This window comes from Pinus tabuliformis, chromosome 7, assembly GCF_031772625.1.
Source record: "Pinus tabuliformis cultivar Carrire ecotype Pingquan chromosome 7, CPIR1, whole genome shotgun sequence".
Lineage (NCBI taxonomy): Eukaryota > Viridiplantae > Streptophyta > Pinopsida > Pinales > Pinaceae > Pinus > Pinus tabuliformis.
Genome location: NC_142293.1, coordinates 1,032,147,526 through 1,032,162,874, shown reverse-complemented (window position 1 = coordinate 1,032,162,874; position 15,349 = coordinate 1,032,147,526).

Genomic DNA, 15,349 nt, shown 5'->3' with positions numbered 1-15,349 from the left:
TGGGGGTCAGGTTTTGCCCTGGTTGCAACTGCAGCATTTCATTGATGGATTCAGCAGTGATGGTGAATAATGCAATATGGTCAGGAGTCATCACTGCTCTTTGGCTAGGGCTGTAGTTCATATGGCAATAGTGGACAATTTCAGGGAAGATATGAACTCTAGGGAATTGGTACTTGGGCAAATTTGATTCCCAAAGACCTACTTTGTCTGCATGGTTTAAGTACTGGTCTCTACACCTGCAGTATAACTTCAATGAGGATTCAGGGACAGAGGTGTCTTTGATTTGAAAGTCTTTATCTGCCAAAGGGAGATGGTCTAAGTCCCAGTGGGGAGTAGTAAGTGGTAGGACATTCAATGCAACTAGAGAAACCATCCTTGGTTCTTGTGGATTTAACAACGCGGGGCAAAGGGTTTTCAGTAAAATTGGGGACCAATTGGTTCAATTCAGAGTGGTTTGGGGTTGCTGGGTAGTTGTTTTACTTAATTACTTAATGACTTAAAGAAATTGAGTAACAGTTTAAGGAATTAAACAGGGTTTCTCAGTGATTTTGGGGTAAATAACTGGTTTTGTCTATGAACGGGTTGATGGGTGACTGTGCACGGTTTGCAAGAGGTGTACGTGACTGAAGAGTGTTCTGGAAGTTCAGCAGCTTCAGCAGGTTGGCAGTTGGATGTGGGTTGACAGTTGCACGTACTCTAGCTTTGCATGGAGGTGTGAGCATCTTTTTCACAATAAAACTAAAAACTATGAGTTTTTTAGTTTTATTAGTAAAGTCAACTATTTTGGCAGGTACTCGGGGGATAGGTATGATTGGATATTAGTGGGATGATGTGACATTTTTTTTGTTTCGTATGAGGCTATAAGCAGGTTTGGATCGCACCGCTTTTGGGCTGGAGTGGTTTCGAGGGGAGGGCGCCTAATGCCATTCTTCGGCTGCCATGTAGCGGCGGGGTGAAAAGTGAAACCACCCATATTGGGTGGGTAAAGGTCAGCCTTTGGAGGCCACCCGATATGATTGTTAACCGTCGGATCAAATGGGGCTTGATCGTACGGTGACCGGGGTGGATTTTTGACATGAGGTTTAATGGAGGGGCCCGACAGAGGTTTAAGAGTGTCGGGATTAAGTTAATCAACAGATTATGATGGATTAAGGGTGTCAAGGGTGGTTCCATTGGTAGAGGGTTTAGGTTATTAATTAATCGTTAATCGACTAATTAACCCATTAATCATGTCATGATATTAATAAAGTTTATGTTTCAAACTTTAGGGGCAAGGTATTAATATAAGGGTTTTTATTATAACTATAGGGGAAGGGTTTATTGCTTTTTCAGGATTTAATATATATAAAGTTAGAAATTAATATGATGGTGGTGGGGAATGAACAAAACGCTAAATATAATGTATTTCATTCTTTTTTTTGTCACAAACACATTATACTTAGGTTAAAATGTTTTTTTGATTTTATGAGAAAAAGGGCCTTTTCATGGGGGAATGATTACTTTTTCTAGGATAACAAGGTTTTATCCTTAGAGAAAGGGGTTTATTAAGGGAAAATGATGTTTTTCTTAGGAAAAGGGATTTGTTGGGGAATATGAGTGAATTTGAAGGGATTGAATGCTTATGAGGGGACTTTTTAGTACTTAGGACCTATAGGTTATTGGGCCGAGGGTCCGGTCCCTCAAGAAGTTAGAGAAATGCTCTGAGCCCCTTTAACTTAATATTTTAGGTACTTTTAGACTTTTCTTGGAAATTAGTTAAGTGAAAAATGTAATGAATGAGGGAGGTTAATCAATTGACTTTGTGTACTTTGATAAATGCTCAATTTTCATCCATACTTAGAACTTTGATGATGAAGGTGAATAATATCTTATCTAATCAATCATCACTATACTGCAACCACTCTTCTAATTATCTTATACATGTGTCAAATAACTTCCCTGATGAGCATCTACTTGCTATAACAAGTAAAACCCCATGGCTTGTAGATATAGCTAATTATATATCATCATGAATATTACCATCTCATTTCACTAGCAAGCAGAAAAACAAAATAATTAGAGACAATGCAAGATACACTTGGATTAATGGAGATCTTTTCTATACAGGACCTGATCTTTTAATTAGGAAATGTATAAGAGAAGATGAAATCATTGATATTCTAAAAGCATTTCATGAAGAACCATGTGGTGGTCATTTTGGAGGGAAGAGGACAGCATACAAGGTCTTAAATCAAGGCTACTATTGGGCATCACTATTAAAAGATTCAAAGACTTATGCTAAAAGATGTGATAGCTTCCAAAGAATAGGTAGACTTGTAATTTCGAATGAAATTTCATTGAAGCCACAAGTACTCATAGAGCCATTTGAACAATGGGCTCTTGACTTTGTGGGTCCTATCAACCCACCATCAAATGGTAATAAGTACATCCTAGTATGTACTAACTACGTAACAGAATCGACAAAAGCTAAAACAATGAGCAAAGCAACATAAACTGCAATAGTTACTTTTCTTTATCAATAAATATTTGTAAGATATAGAGTTCCAAGGCAGATTTTCATAGATCAAGGTAGACAGTTCACCTCCAAGCTTGTTCGAGACCTGACAGAGAAATACAAGATTAAGCATAGGAAATCAACTCCATACCACCCAAAGGAAAATTGATAAGTTGAATCAACAAACAAAGTATTTGAGAACATTATTACAAAGACAGTGAACATGCATAGAAAAGATTGGTCAGAGAAGTTGAAAAAAGAACTATGGGCTTATAGGATAACATGGAAAAATACTATTGGATTTAACCCCTATCATCTTGTTTATGGAAAAGAAGTCTGGTTGCCAATTGAATTTTAGATCCCTACATATAAAATTGCAGCAGAATTGGGACTGGACCTGACAAAAGCACAACAAGAGAGGATAATGCAACTCATTGAACTAGATGAGATCAAAAAACAAGCTCTGGAACATACATCTCTAGTTCAACAGCAGAGGAAAAAATAGCATGACAAATTCATTAAAAACAAAATCTTTCATAAAGGAGACTGGGCACTACTTTTTTACTCTAAGTTCAAAGATTTCAATGCAAAATTTACTACTCATTGGCTTTGGCCATATGAAATAAAAGAAATATTTGACAATGGATTAGTAAGGATAAAGACAATTGATGAAGCGGAAAATTCTTTTATGGTTAATGGCCATCGACTAAAATTTTATCATCAGCCTAAAAACAGACAAGACTTTTTTAGAACAGTTTCAGAAGGCAGTGATATAGAAGTATTAGAAAAGCATAGCAATATGCCTTCCCTACTTCCAGAAAATTAAAAATAAAAGTTAAAAAATAATAAAAGAGTTTGGTTAGCATAGTTACCGATCAAATGAGAAAATGACCCAGTACCAATTTTTTTGAGGTAGCAAAAAATCACTCGATTTTGAAAAATGGTGATTCAGATACACGATTTTTTAGCATATTTTTTCCACTCTAAATTTTTTTATGTATCAAGTATGAATAATTTTTTTAAATGTTAATGATTTTCATGTTGATTTTGAAAAGTGTTGATGCAGCATCAACACATTTTTTTAGAGAACTTATTTTTGACACTTTAAATTTTTTTTTGTATCAAGTGTGAACATTTTTTTTTTGTTAGTGATTTTCATCTTGATTTTGAAAAGTGTTGATGAATGAATTAAGTGTGGATCATTTTTTTAAAAGTTGGTGATTTTCATGTTAGTAATAAAACATAAAAATAAAAATAAAAAAACATGACAAAAGAAAAATCAAATACAAAAAAAAAAAAAAAAAAACCTATAAAAATGTAAAAAAAAAAAAAAAAAAAAAAACCAAAATTAACTCGTAAAAATAAAAATAAAAGTTCAATAAAAAATTAACGAAAAAAAACAAAACAAAAAATAAATAAATTTGTTTTTTTCAAATATATATATATATATATATATATATAAAGAAAAACAAATTAAACCAAAAAAAATCCAAAATCATTTTTTTGAAGTTAAAAAATCAAATAAAAATTCAAAATTAAAAACAATAAAAAAATTATAAAAAGCAAAAAACAAAATTAAAAAAAATAAATAAACATACCTAAAAAATAAATTCAAAACATATTAAAAAACAAAAATTCAAAACAAATAAAAAAAAAAATCAAAACAAAACAAATTAAAGAAAAATTTAAAATTTAAAAAAAAGAAACATTATATATATATACAGAAAAAAAACCCCGTCATCCCCCTCCCTCACCTCCCCCCCCCCATCCTTGGCCCTCCTCCCTTACCCCCAAACCCCCACCCTTACCCCCCAACCCCCACCTCCCTCCCTCGCCTCCCCACCCTCGCTCACCACCCCCCTTCCCTTACCCCTTTCCCCTCCCCCCGACCTGCAGTAATAGTTCTCATTTGATCAGTAACTATGTTGGTTGTGAAAATCCAGGACATTGGCACAACACAAACTCAAATTCATATTGGAAAACCAACATGTGTTGGCCAATATGAATTCTTTTTCATGATTTTCTTTCCATTTTTGTTCTTACAAGATCATTCTCCAAAACTTAAAAGACTTGTAGACAAGTCTCAAGATAAGCAAGGGGTGAATATTCATAATAAATCAACAAACCATGCAATGGTTTGATATCAAGTAGTTGTTTGTCATAAGGGACCTGAAACATTCCTATCAAGAAGTATCAGAAGGGACCTAAAACAAACATAATCAACAACTATCATAAGGGACCTGAAACAAACATCATCAATGAGTATCAGAAGGGACCTGAAAACATCATCATTAACATATATAGAAGGGACTTGAATCAAATTAACGTCAAAGGGACCGGAAGCAACTACAAACATCTATCTACAATCTAGTATTGACAAGAATTCATTTTGAAAGTCAAATGATGAAAAAAAATGAACTATCAAAGGAAAGTACTGTAAGTTTAGATTTCTTTTAAAGCCCTTGATTTTGAAATTTTTTCCTAAGATTGATAATTTAACTTAAAAACTTGAATATGAAAATTCCTAGCCATATACATTCATTACCCTACACATTTATTCATTCATTACTCCACTATACATTTACATGTCCACCATTTATATACATTATACCTACACATTCATTCATTCATTATTCTACCATACATTCATATCCCAACCATATCATTTACAAATTATGACTAATCTTGTTGAACACATCTCCTTCCTTTTGATTGTCTATACCACCGAGAAATATTAGGTTATTGATCTACAAAATCAAAGTCATAAAGCTAGTATCATTGTAAAGAAATGTGATTTAAAATTACCTAAAACTATTGTCATTTTAAAAATACATAAGCGCATATGATAAACAAAGGGAAATAAAAACATTAGCACATGTGATAAACAAAGGACAATCGACAATGATAAAAACACAACAAGAAAACGTGCGCATAATGGTATGGCATAAGTATACAAAATGTGTCGACGAAATGCGTTGAAGGTATGAGTACATAAAATGCATTGAAGGCATGTATTGAAGACATGAGTATAGCGCATATAACATAAATCATAACCTAAGGTCTTAATTCAACAAATACAGAACCATAAATCATGTTGTGACAGCATTTGAAAGTTGGCATTAAAGGGATAAATAAAAAATGGTCAAATTTTCAAAGAAATGCTCTGTGGTCATCATTGCTCATTCAGCTTTGGAAACACAGTGAATTCACGTAGTCCTTAGATGTATAATAGCTAGTCCTAAGCTGTAGAGAAGAGATACTCCTGGCCATAGAAAATATTCTATCAAATTTTGCATAGACTCTAAGCCATAGAGAACTCACTGAGCCATGAAAATTGAAAGAAGAGCAGCGTAAAAACCCTGTGCAATGTAGGAAACAAGGGAAGAGCAGAGAAATAAGAAGAGGCATGGAGAAATGAGGGCATCACCGAGAAATATGGAGCATTAAAAAGGAGTCTAACTGTGTTTTGAAGAAGGCTTTGCGCCAAGCTCCAACCTAAGCCATCAATTACGCAAAGAATCCCTTGAATTACGTGGAGAACTCGCAATGAAGGTAAGCATCGGTCCCCTTAGCAATTAAACGAAAACGATTTTGAAAATTGAACTCAGGTTTAGTTGAAATGTGTCATATGAGACTTCAGATTCAGAATCATTTGCTATTTCTTATCATTAAAATCTTGTGGCACTTGTAAGAGATAACAATTTCTCGACATGATATGGAAGAGAAGTCATTAACTCCATGTCTTCAACCAGTTCCTCTTCTAGTTCAAGTATCAAACAACAATTTCTTCATGTAAAATTCGTTAAACAATTTGTGCAATAAATGTTTACATCATGCATGTTTTAGAATAGAGGAATTATTTTTCCCTTCTTTCTCATACTTTGCACAAGTAAATTTTGCAAAACAAAGAGAAAAAAATGATTTGAAAGACAGTGAGGAAATTTACATAGTCAGCTGCATATTTTACACAGTCAGTGAGGAAATCTTTTGTGTTGTGGGTCTTTACACAAACATTTTTTCCTTCATTCAAAGAGCATAAAATTTGTAGCAGAAGGTAGAATACACAGAAATTGAAGAGTTCACTCGTTTTTTTTTACAAGCTAGGGTGGACTGGTAAGTAAATTTACCAAAAAATCTTGTTGCATATTTTTTTGTCATGTATATTTTTATGAGGTTATTCACGGAACAAGGATATATTGATTGGTATACAAAACACATGGCAACAAGAATGGAACCTAGAGAGTTCAAAATAGAAAACTAGAGCAAAGATGTAGTGGAAAAGTTGTTTCAAGTAGGATTACTTGAATTCCTAAGAAAATTTAATGGCCATAATGACAAGATTACATAGGAATTCATCAAAAAAATTGAAAATGGGAAAACCAAGGTGGGTGACATTCCCATATCAGCAAACCCAACATTTATATCTTAGGCTTTATAACTTCCTTTAGAAGGGGAAGAATATCATAAGGGGTTGCATTTCAAAGAGAAAGGTTGGACCTTTTTCTTAGAAAAACAGAGGAAAGACACCTTTGATAGATCAAAAGGAATTCAAAGGGACTGGTTCAGGGAGCCTTGGTCCAAATTAGTTCTAATCATTCAAAGATATTTCACTTGTGACAATAGGCACAACATAGTTTATCTTTATCATATAAAACTACTATAACATATTAAAGGAGATTGCAAAATCAACATCCCTTACTTCTTCTCAAGGACATTGATTAAAATGATAGAAGGAGCCAAAAACAAAATAGAAGCACAATACCATTGTGGGTTGATTAAAATACTTGTTCAATATCAAGTGAGAGACAAAGGAACACCTTGGAAGGAGTTCTTGGCCAAAAATAACTTTGAAGAATATCAAATAGGGACTGAAGAAAGGCTTGAGAAACTACATATTACAAAAATAATTATGAATTCCCTTTCATATCCTAAAACAAGATCTAAAAAGAAACAAGATAGTTTCATGGCAGAAAAATAAAATCATTTTTTTCTATCCCAAGGAAACCAAGAAGGAGGTCAGAAGAAGGACCAAGTAACCAAGAGAAGGAACCAGAACTTGAGATTGTTGAACCATAACATGAGATTGTTGAGAAAGAACTAGAACATGAGATTGCTGAGAAAATCAATGAAATGACACAAAGATTCGAAAAGGGAGTTCAGGAAGATCCTATGGAAATGGGCTCTTATTTTCAGGAACCTTGGATAGAAGCCACTTCATCACATGCATATGCTAAAGAGATAAGAAAAGAGTTGCACAATGAGGAATATTTGAAGAAAATAACAGATTTGACTGATGAGATAAGGGATAGTAAAATTATGGATAGATACTTGAAGGAAAATAAGATGTACATGGAAAACAAAAAAAAAAATTCCAAGGAGAACAAAAAATTGGAAAAACAAGTCAAGAAGCTTGAAACTCAAAACATGCTCATTTCAAACCAAGCTTATAGATGGCTCAAAGAGAAAAAATTGTGGCAATACAAGTATGAAAAACAAAAGGTAAAAGCCACCATCTATAAAGTGGGGAAGCATGATGGCATTGGCATTTTACTTCAAGCTGCACAACAGGATGCTATAGGTACAGGTTCATCAGGGACATCAACACTCAGAAGGTCAAAGCAAAGGAATCAATCATGAGGACATGCTTCAACATCAGAAAGGGGGAGATGTTGACCCTCAATTTTGGTCAAATTTGTTTATCATAAACCCACTTACTCACCATAATATTCCACCTTATTCCACTCATATATGCTTCATTTTACCCTTATTTTTCATAATCAGGTAATTAGATTAATTTTTTCAATTTTTAGAAATTTTTGTAAAAATTGGGTTTTAAAATTAATTTTAGATTGCATTGAAAATTCTCGTAATATATCCATTAAAGTGATATGTGTAGGACACCTGAGCACGAGCTGAATACATATTTGGAAAGATTAGGAACCACAGATGGATGAAAAGCTATTGGCTCGGTCAAAATGAGCAAATACAAGCCTGGTCAACACTAGTCAAACTTTACCTGTCCCCTGGAAATTCCTATTAAAAGGGGGCAGTTTTAGGATTTTTTGGAATTCTTCGAGATTTATTGTAACTAATGGATGGATTCAACCTTATGAAGTGGGATAACATTAATGATGTTTGTTTCATACTTTTTAGCTTATATGGTTATTATTTTTCCTATTTAAAGAGAGGCATTCATAGTTAGAACATGTAAAAAAAGTTATTATTTTGAGATAATTGAAGACAAAGATTTTGTCTCATGATTTCTTTGTGTTTTCTAGAATGAATGAGTTGTTGTAGCTGAGTATTTTAGCAGTGTACCAGCAAGGTTCAAGGGCTCCCATACCAAGCTAAGTACACTTTGTTGTATGATGTCCATATTTGCACATATGCTAGTTTAATTATCCATGTTTATTATATTCATTTGTTGTAAATATTTGTAAATATCTTTAATGTAAATTCATTTTATGGCATGTGTTAATTGAATATTGCTTCCTTTTAGTGATTAGATTGAATGTGGAAGGACAACCAGGTCTCTTAGAAAAGAGCCTCTTCTCCATGAGCTAGGACTAAGATTGAACAAGATTCAATTCTTTCAAGATTTCTTAGATTAAGTTCTCATGTTTTCATTACATTCTTTTATGCTTACTTAGATATTGGCAATGTCATTATAGAATTGTTGAGGGAGGACAACCAGGTCTCTTTGAAAAGAGCCTCTTCATTGTGTTTCTAAAATAGCCTAATTTCATTGACCAATAATGTATTTTTTTCTGGAATAGACATAAATATTGTTGCTTAAGTTGTGAAGAGTGATTTTATATTTATAATATGTATTTCCATTCTTATAACTGCTTTCTATATTAGTGATTATCCAAAAGTCCATAAATTTTGGTTTTCTTCTAATATTACCAACTTGGATTGATAGTAAAATGCATGCCTTAATTTACACAATAAATTAAGCTGACAATTACGAAATATAAAGGGATCCCTTATCTGTAAAGTTTCGCTAGTAGCTTCTAAACGTTTCAATCTTCCCACCAATGCTCTTCTCTTTAGCTATGCAAAATATTAAGACAAAACTGAATGAATCTTCTCTTGTACTGGGATGATTGGTCCACTGCGTTAGGAGTACTAAGAAATCTTTTGAATTCTCGCCTCAAGGCAATAGCCATGTGAGGCTCTCATATTATTTTTAGTTTTGTTGTCTCTTCATTCCTATCAGATGATGTCTTGGCAAGATTCCAATTGACTTGGTTCCTCATAAAAGATATGAAGGCCTGCAGTTGTAAGTCTCCAACATAAGAAAAAAATTATAATCATTTATAGACTAGCATGCTTAGCAAATATATTGTGCAAAAAGTATTCACACAACAAAATTTTTCATCAAAATCACAGGACCAAAATACATTTAAAAGCATTCTATTAGAAACACCATTAAAGGGTCTATTCTCACAGATAGCTTTCAATTGGAAAATATAAAACCTTTCCCACGGGAAAATCATATGAGATGGATATGGTGCCCTGCAACCCAAATGGTCCAGGGCTAACTCATACATTTCTCTTTTATCTTCAGTCAATTCTTAATTTCTTGTTGCAATTGTTGACTTTGTTCTTCCTTCTTCTTCTCAGCTTCCTTTGTCTCCCATTGTATGAGTTCTTCTGTCAGCAACTCCTCAACCCATTGATCCTTAAGAGTGTGAATAATCTTCTGATGCTCCTCTAAAGAAATCACTCCCTTTTTTAGGGAGATTGCCGAGTATTTCTAATTCTGCAATTCAGAAATCAATAAAAGTTTTTCTAAGTGCCAATCTGCCTTAGGGTCTAGTGCAGTGGAAGGTGTCACAACATCTCAAAATTGGAGTTGTTTTGCCTTGAATGTTGGTTCTTATGTAAAAACAGTTTTAGCGATAGGTTCTTGTGGATTAACTCTCAATTTTTCTTCCCGAAAAACTTCTTCCTCGACTACTGGTTCTTGTGTAACAACAGTGTCATTGGTAGGTTCATGTGTTTTAGTTTCGAGGTCAAATTCCATAGGGTGATCTGTTTCAGCTATTGGTTCTTGTATAACAGAAATGTCGTCAACGGGTTCTTGTGTAGTAACTCCCCATGGTTCTGTCTGATTTTCCTTCGAGATGGTGTTTGCATCACAAATTTTATACCCTGCTGTTGCAAGCCCTTTAACACATGTTGCACATACATGCCCCTGCATGGTTTAAGCTCCCAATTTATTGACAAATTTTGTCAATGTGTGAAGACCCAAAACCTTCGTTTCCCTTTCCCTATCCTCTAATTGTTTCTTCAATTCTTTGCTTTCTACTTCTAATTCTTTAATTTTGAGCAGCAAGGCTTGGCTTTCATTATTACCTCGTGAAGGAGTATCCTGATTCTTGGCATGTTATTATTTATTCTATTCATCCACGCCTTCATGCTTACTAAACCTTTTTTCAGATAGTGGCAAGGGTCCCAGTCGAGTGCCAACCTTGACCCTTCTCTTTGGTGTTCTTCCATTGACAAGTCTTTCCAACGATCTTTTCCCAATTCTGACTCTAGAGGATTGCTCCTACTTCTCAGCTACATTAATTTTTCTAGGAACATGTGTGGAGGTTTCAGCTTGTTTCCGACGTGTAGTTTTTGTATTTTTACTAATTAAATCCTCCCAGCTTCGCCCTTGCTTCTCCAGGGCCTCCAATATGATTAGCTTTATAATTCCATGATTAGTGATACAACTTTTTAGGTGTGAGGCAACCTTTATCGTGGCCTCCATATGCTTCAAGTTCTCCAACATGAAGTAAGGGAGATTGATCAATTGCCTAAGTCGAAGATTATTTAGCAGAGGAAAATGATAATTAAAAACTATTGTTACACTCCCCTAACATGTAATATATTTGATGATAAAAAAAATAAACATCATCCCATGGATGTGGAAGGGAAGGGTGGTTAATTCAGTCTTGTGGGATGGGTCATTGATTTTCTTATTGAACCATCTCTTACCTTTAGATTGAAGTGTTGTCACTCGGGAAACTACTTCCTCTATAACCTCCAGCTTTAAACCTCTAACCTCTATTTGGTTTCTGTCCAAATTCCAGGTAAATTCCAGAGCAACGCTTTCATCTGACCCTCTTAGTCACTCGAAAAATTCGAGCCACCCTACTTCTCTGAATATTTGACAAGCTTTTGGGAAATTCTCTAAATCCTATGTGGAATTTGGCTCATGTCTTACCACTGCTCCACCCATCTGCAATATTACAGTTGATCCTTACAATGCTTCCTTCTGCTCACTGTCACAATTCCTGATAAATATATGCAATGAGGATGCATAGCCTCATTGAGGTGGATATCAGGGTAGTATGCAAGAGTGTCGAATCAGGAGATCATGCAATGTGGGTTATCATTTTTTTATTAATCCAAAGGTATGGAAATCTGGGTCAGGTACGGTTCACACTTCATGAAGCGATTCCTCATAAAAAGGTGATAATGATTACAAGATTTTCCACTTCAAATCAAATTATATTACGAATCACAAAATGATTTAGCCCCTCAGGATTTAAATGCAAAGGTCATACTTAGCCGTCAAAATATAATGACATATTAATCGCCATAAATCATAAGTAAATAAAAATAAATATTCCTTTTTGAATGACCTACCGGAGGGTGATGTAGTTGATACTGACGATGACCACTAGTGACAAGGATTATTGAGGCAAACAGTTGTAACTCATTCCCTATTGTAATCATCTACCACCAGATTGGTTATTATAGATGTAACAACAAATGGATTTCCTTGTGATAGCTAAATATTTACAGCAGAACTTTTATTACTATAAGATATTCCTTGGAGAGTATTATGATCTCGAAGGGATTGCTAAAAATGATACAATAAAATGAATAAAACTAGACTTGTAACAGTTTAATATATATGTGTAATAGCATGCTATTACAAAACTTATTAAAAAGAGAAATATTTACCAGTTTCCACAAAGTGGTTTTCAGTTGATACAATTATCTACCTACGCCCCACAGGATGTTTTCATAGGAATAGTTTTTATTATTATTTTATATATATATATATATATATATATAATTATTTATATATTTTTTGGTGTACCAACTACGAACAAAAGTTGGTTTTCAGCTGCTACACTTATTGGATTTTAAGAATTTGACAACATAAGAAAAGTTTCCCCTGTTTCCATAACTTGGAGATCAGATCTTATGACAATGTTAACAAATGAATCCTTCGTAGGTTTATGGTATAACCGAAGACGATGCCCATTGGCAAACAATGGCACCTTGGCATTGTCTATGGTAACTAATTTCACAGTCCCATTATCAAAGACTGTATCTACCTCGTAAGGACCTATCCACCTGGTGCAGAGCTTACCTTTGAAGTCTTTGAATTGTGAAGCATACAATAGAGCCCAATCGCCTTTTTGAAACACCTTCTTTTTTATAAACTTGTCATGCCACTTAGCCCTCTATTGTTGGATGATATCTATTTGCTGAATGGCAGCCAATCTCTTCTCATCAAGTTCATTTAGCTAATTTAACCGATGTTTCTGAGTTGTAGTAAAATCCAGGCTCACTTGCAATGTTATTTTGAGTGTTTTTACTTCAAACTCAATAGGAAATAATGGGTTTTTACCATATACCAATTCATATGGTGAAAATCAAATAGTATTTCTCCATGTAGTTCAATATTCCCATAGTGCTTCTCGAAGTTTATCAGCCCAGTTCCTCCGGTGGATGGCTACAATCTTGGTGAGAATTACTTCAATAACTTTATTGGTACTTTCTACTTGATCATTTTCCTGTGGATGATATGGTGAAGTAATCTTGTGACAGATATTATATTTCTCAACTAACTTCTCAATCAAATGACAAGTGAATTGTGCTCCTCTATCTGTCACAATTTCCCTAGGTACTCCAAAGCAAACAATAATTTCTTCAAACACAAAGTCTGAAACAACCTGCTCAGTTGCCCTGGTTAATTCCTTTTCTTCAACCCATTTTGTGGCATAGTCTATATAGACTAGAATGTAGGAATTCTACTAAGATGAAGGATTAATTGGTCCTACAAAGTCTAGAGCCCACTTCTCAAATGGTTCCAAAACTACTTGAGCTTGTAATGACATTTCATATGACCAGAGTGGTTGACCCATTCCCTGACAACTGTCACATCCCTTTACAAATTTCTTTGCATCCTCAAATATGGTAGGCCAATAATATCCAGTTGAAAGCACTTTATACCTTGCCCTTTTATCATCAAAGTGTCCTCCACAAGGTTCCTCATGGCAGGCTTTGAGGATATCAAAAATCTCATCTTCTCTCACACAATGCCTGATCTATTGATCTGGCCCTGTGTAATAAAGGTATCCCTCTACCCAAGCATATATTTCACTCTGTTGAACAATCCTCTTCCTTTCTCTTGAGGACAAATGTTGTCAACAGGGAAAATTTTAAGAACCCCCCTAAATTTATAAATATAATAAATGGGTGAATCTCCATGGTATATAGGAAAAATGGAAGGCGATTTTATCAATAATATAATATGTATATATAATTTTTTGGCGAATCTCTCACCAGGCATGGAGAATATTTTACTCAATTATAAAATCTTGTAAGATCTTGGCGAGTCTTTCACTAAATAATAAAACTTTGTAAAGTCCTAGTGAATCTTAGCATAGGCTACATGCTGGTTTAATTCCCCCATTTAAATAGGCTACATTCCAGGTGAATACCATGGGTCAATACCATGTGCCATTTTGGTGAATACCATGGGTCAATACCATGTGCCATTTTTATTTTTATTAATTCTAATATTAGGGTTAATAATGGTTTTTTGCATGGTATTAATAACAATCTAGTCCATGGTATTTGTCCCATAGTATTTTGGCCATAGGTTTCACCTAAATATAACCCATTTTTTGAGTGTTCATAAATATAAGGTGACTTATGGAGTAAATATAAAAAAATGTTTTGTTTGTTTACCATACCTCTCGTTTATTTATATTTTTATTAATTTACCATAGCTCTTTTACAAATATGGTATTTGGCCCATAGGATTCACTTAAATAAAACCTCTTTCTTGAGCCTTCATAAATAGAACGAGGGTTATGGACTAAATATAAAAAGAGGTTTTATTTATTTACGATACGTCTAGTTTATTTTTATTTTTATTTATTTACCATACCTTTTGAGTAAGTATAAAAAGACGTTTTATTTATTTACCATACCTCCACTTTACTTATATTTTTATTTGTTTACACCCTTACATGTATATAAGGTGACTTATGGAGTAAATATAAAAAATGTTTTATTTATTTACCATACCTCTCATTTATTTATATTTTTATTAATTTACCATACCTCTTTTATAAATATGGTATTTGGCCCATAAGATTCACTTAAATAAAACATATTCTTGAAAATGGGCGAATGGATTCACTTAAATAAAACCTATTCTTGAAAATGGGCGAATGGAAGGTTGTAGGTCCTAATTTCACGGGCTAAATTTACCTTTTTTACTCTCTCCCTTAAAATAAGGTGGGCTATTTGAGGTGATTTGTAAAAATGTACTATGATACAAAATATTTGCCCACTAAAAATTTAAAACCCCTTAATTTCGCGAAAGGGCGAACATTCGCCCCTAAAATTATCCTTGGTTGTCAAAATATCCATGTAGCAAGATAATTAGCTATGTCTGCATACCATGGTGAGTAAGTTGAAATAGCAAAAATATATTCATCTAGAAAAGAATCCTCAATGAGCATGCAATCATCATCAAAAATCGACCTAGAAAGAAAATTAGCCACTACATTATCTTTTCTAGGTTTATCTAAGATTTTTATATCAAACTTT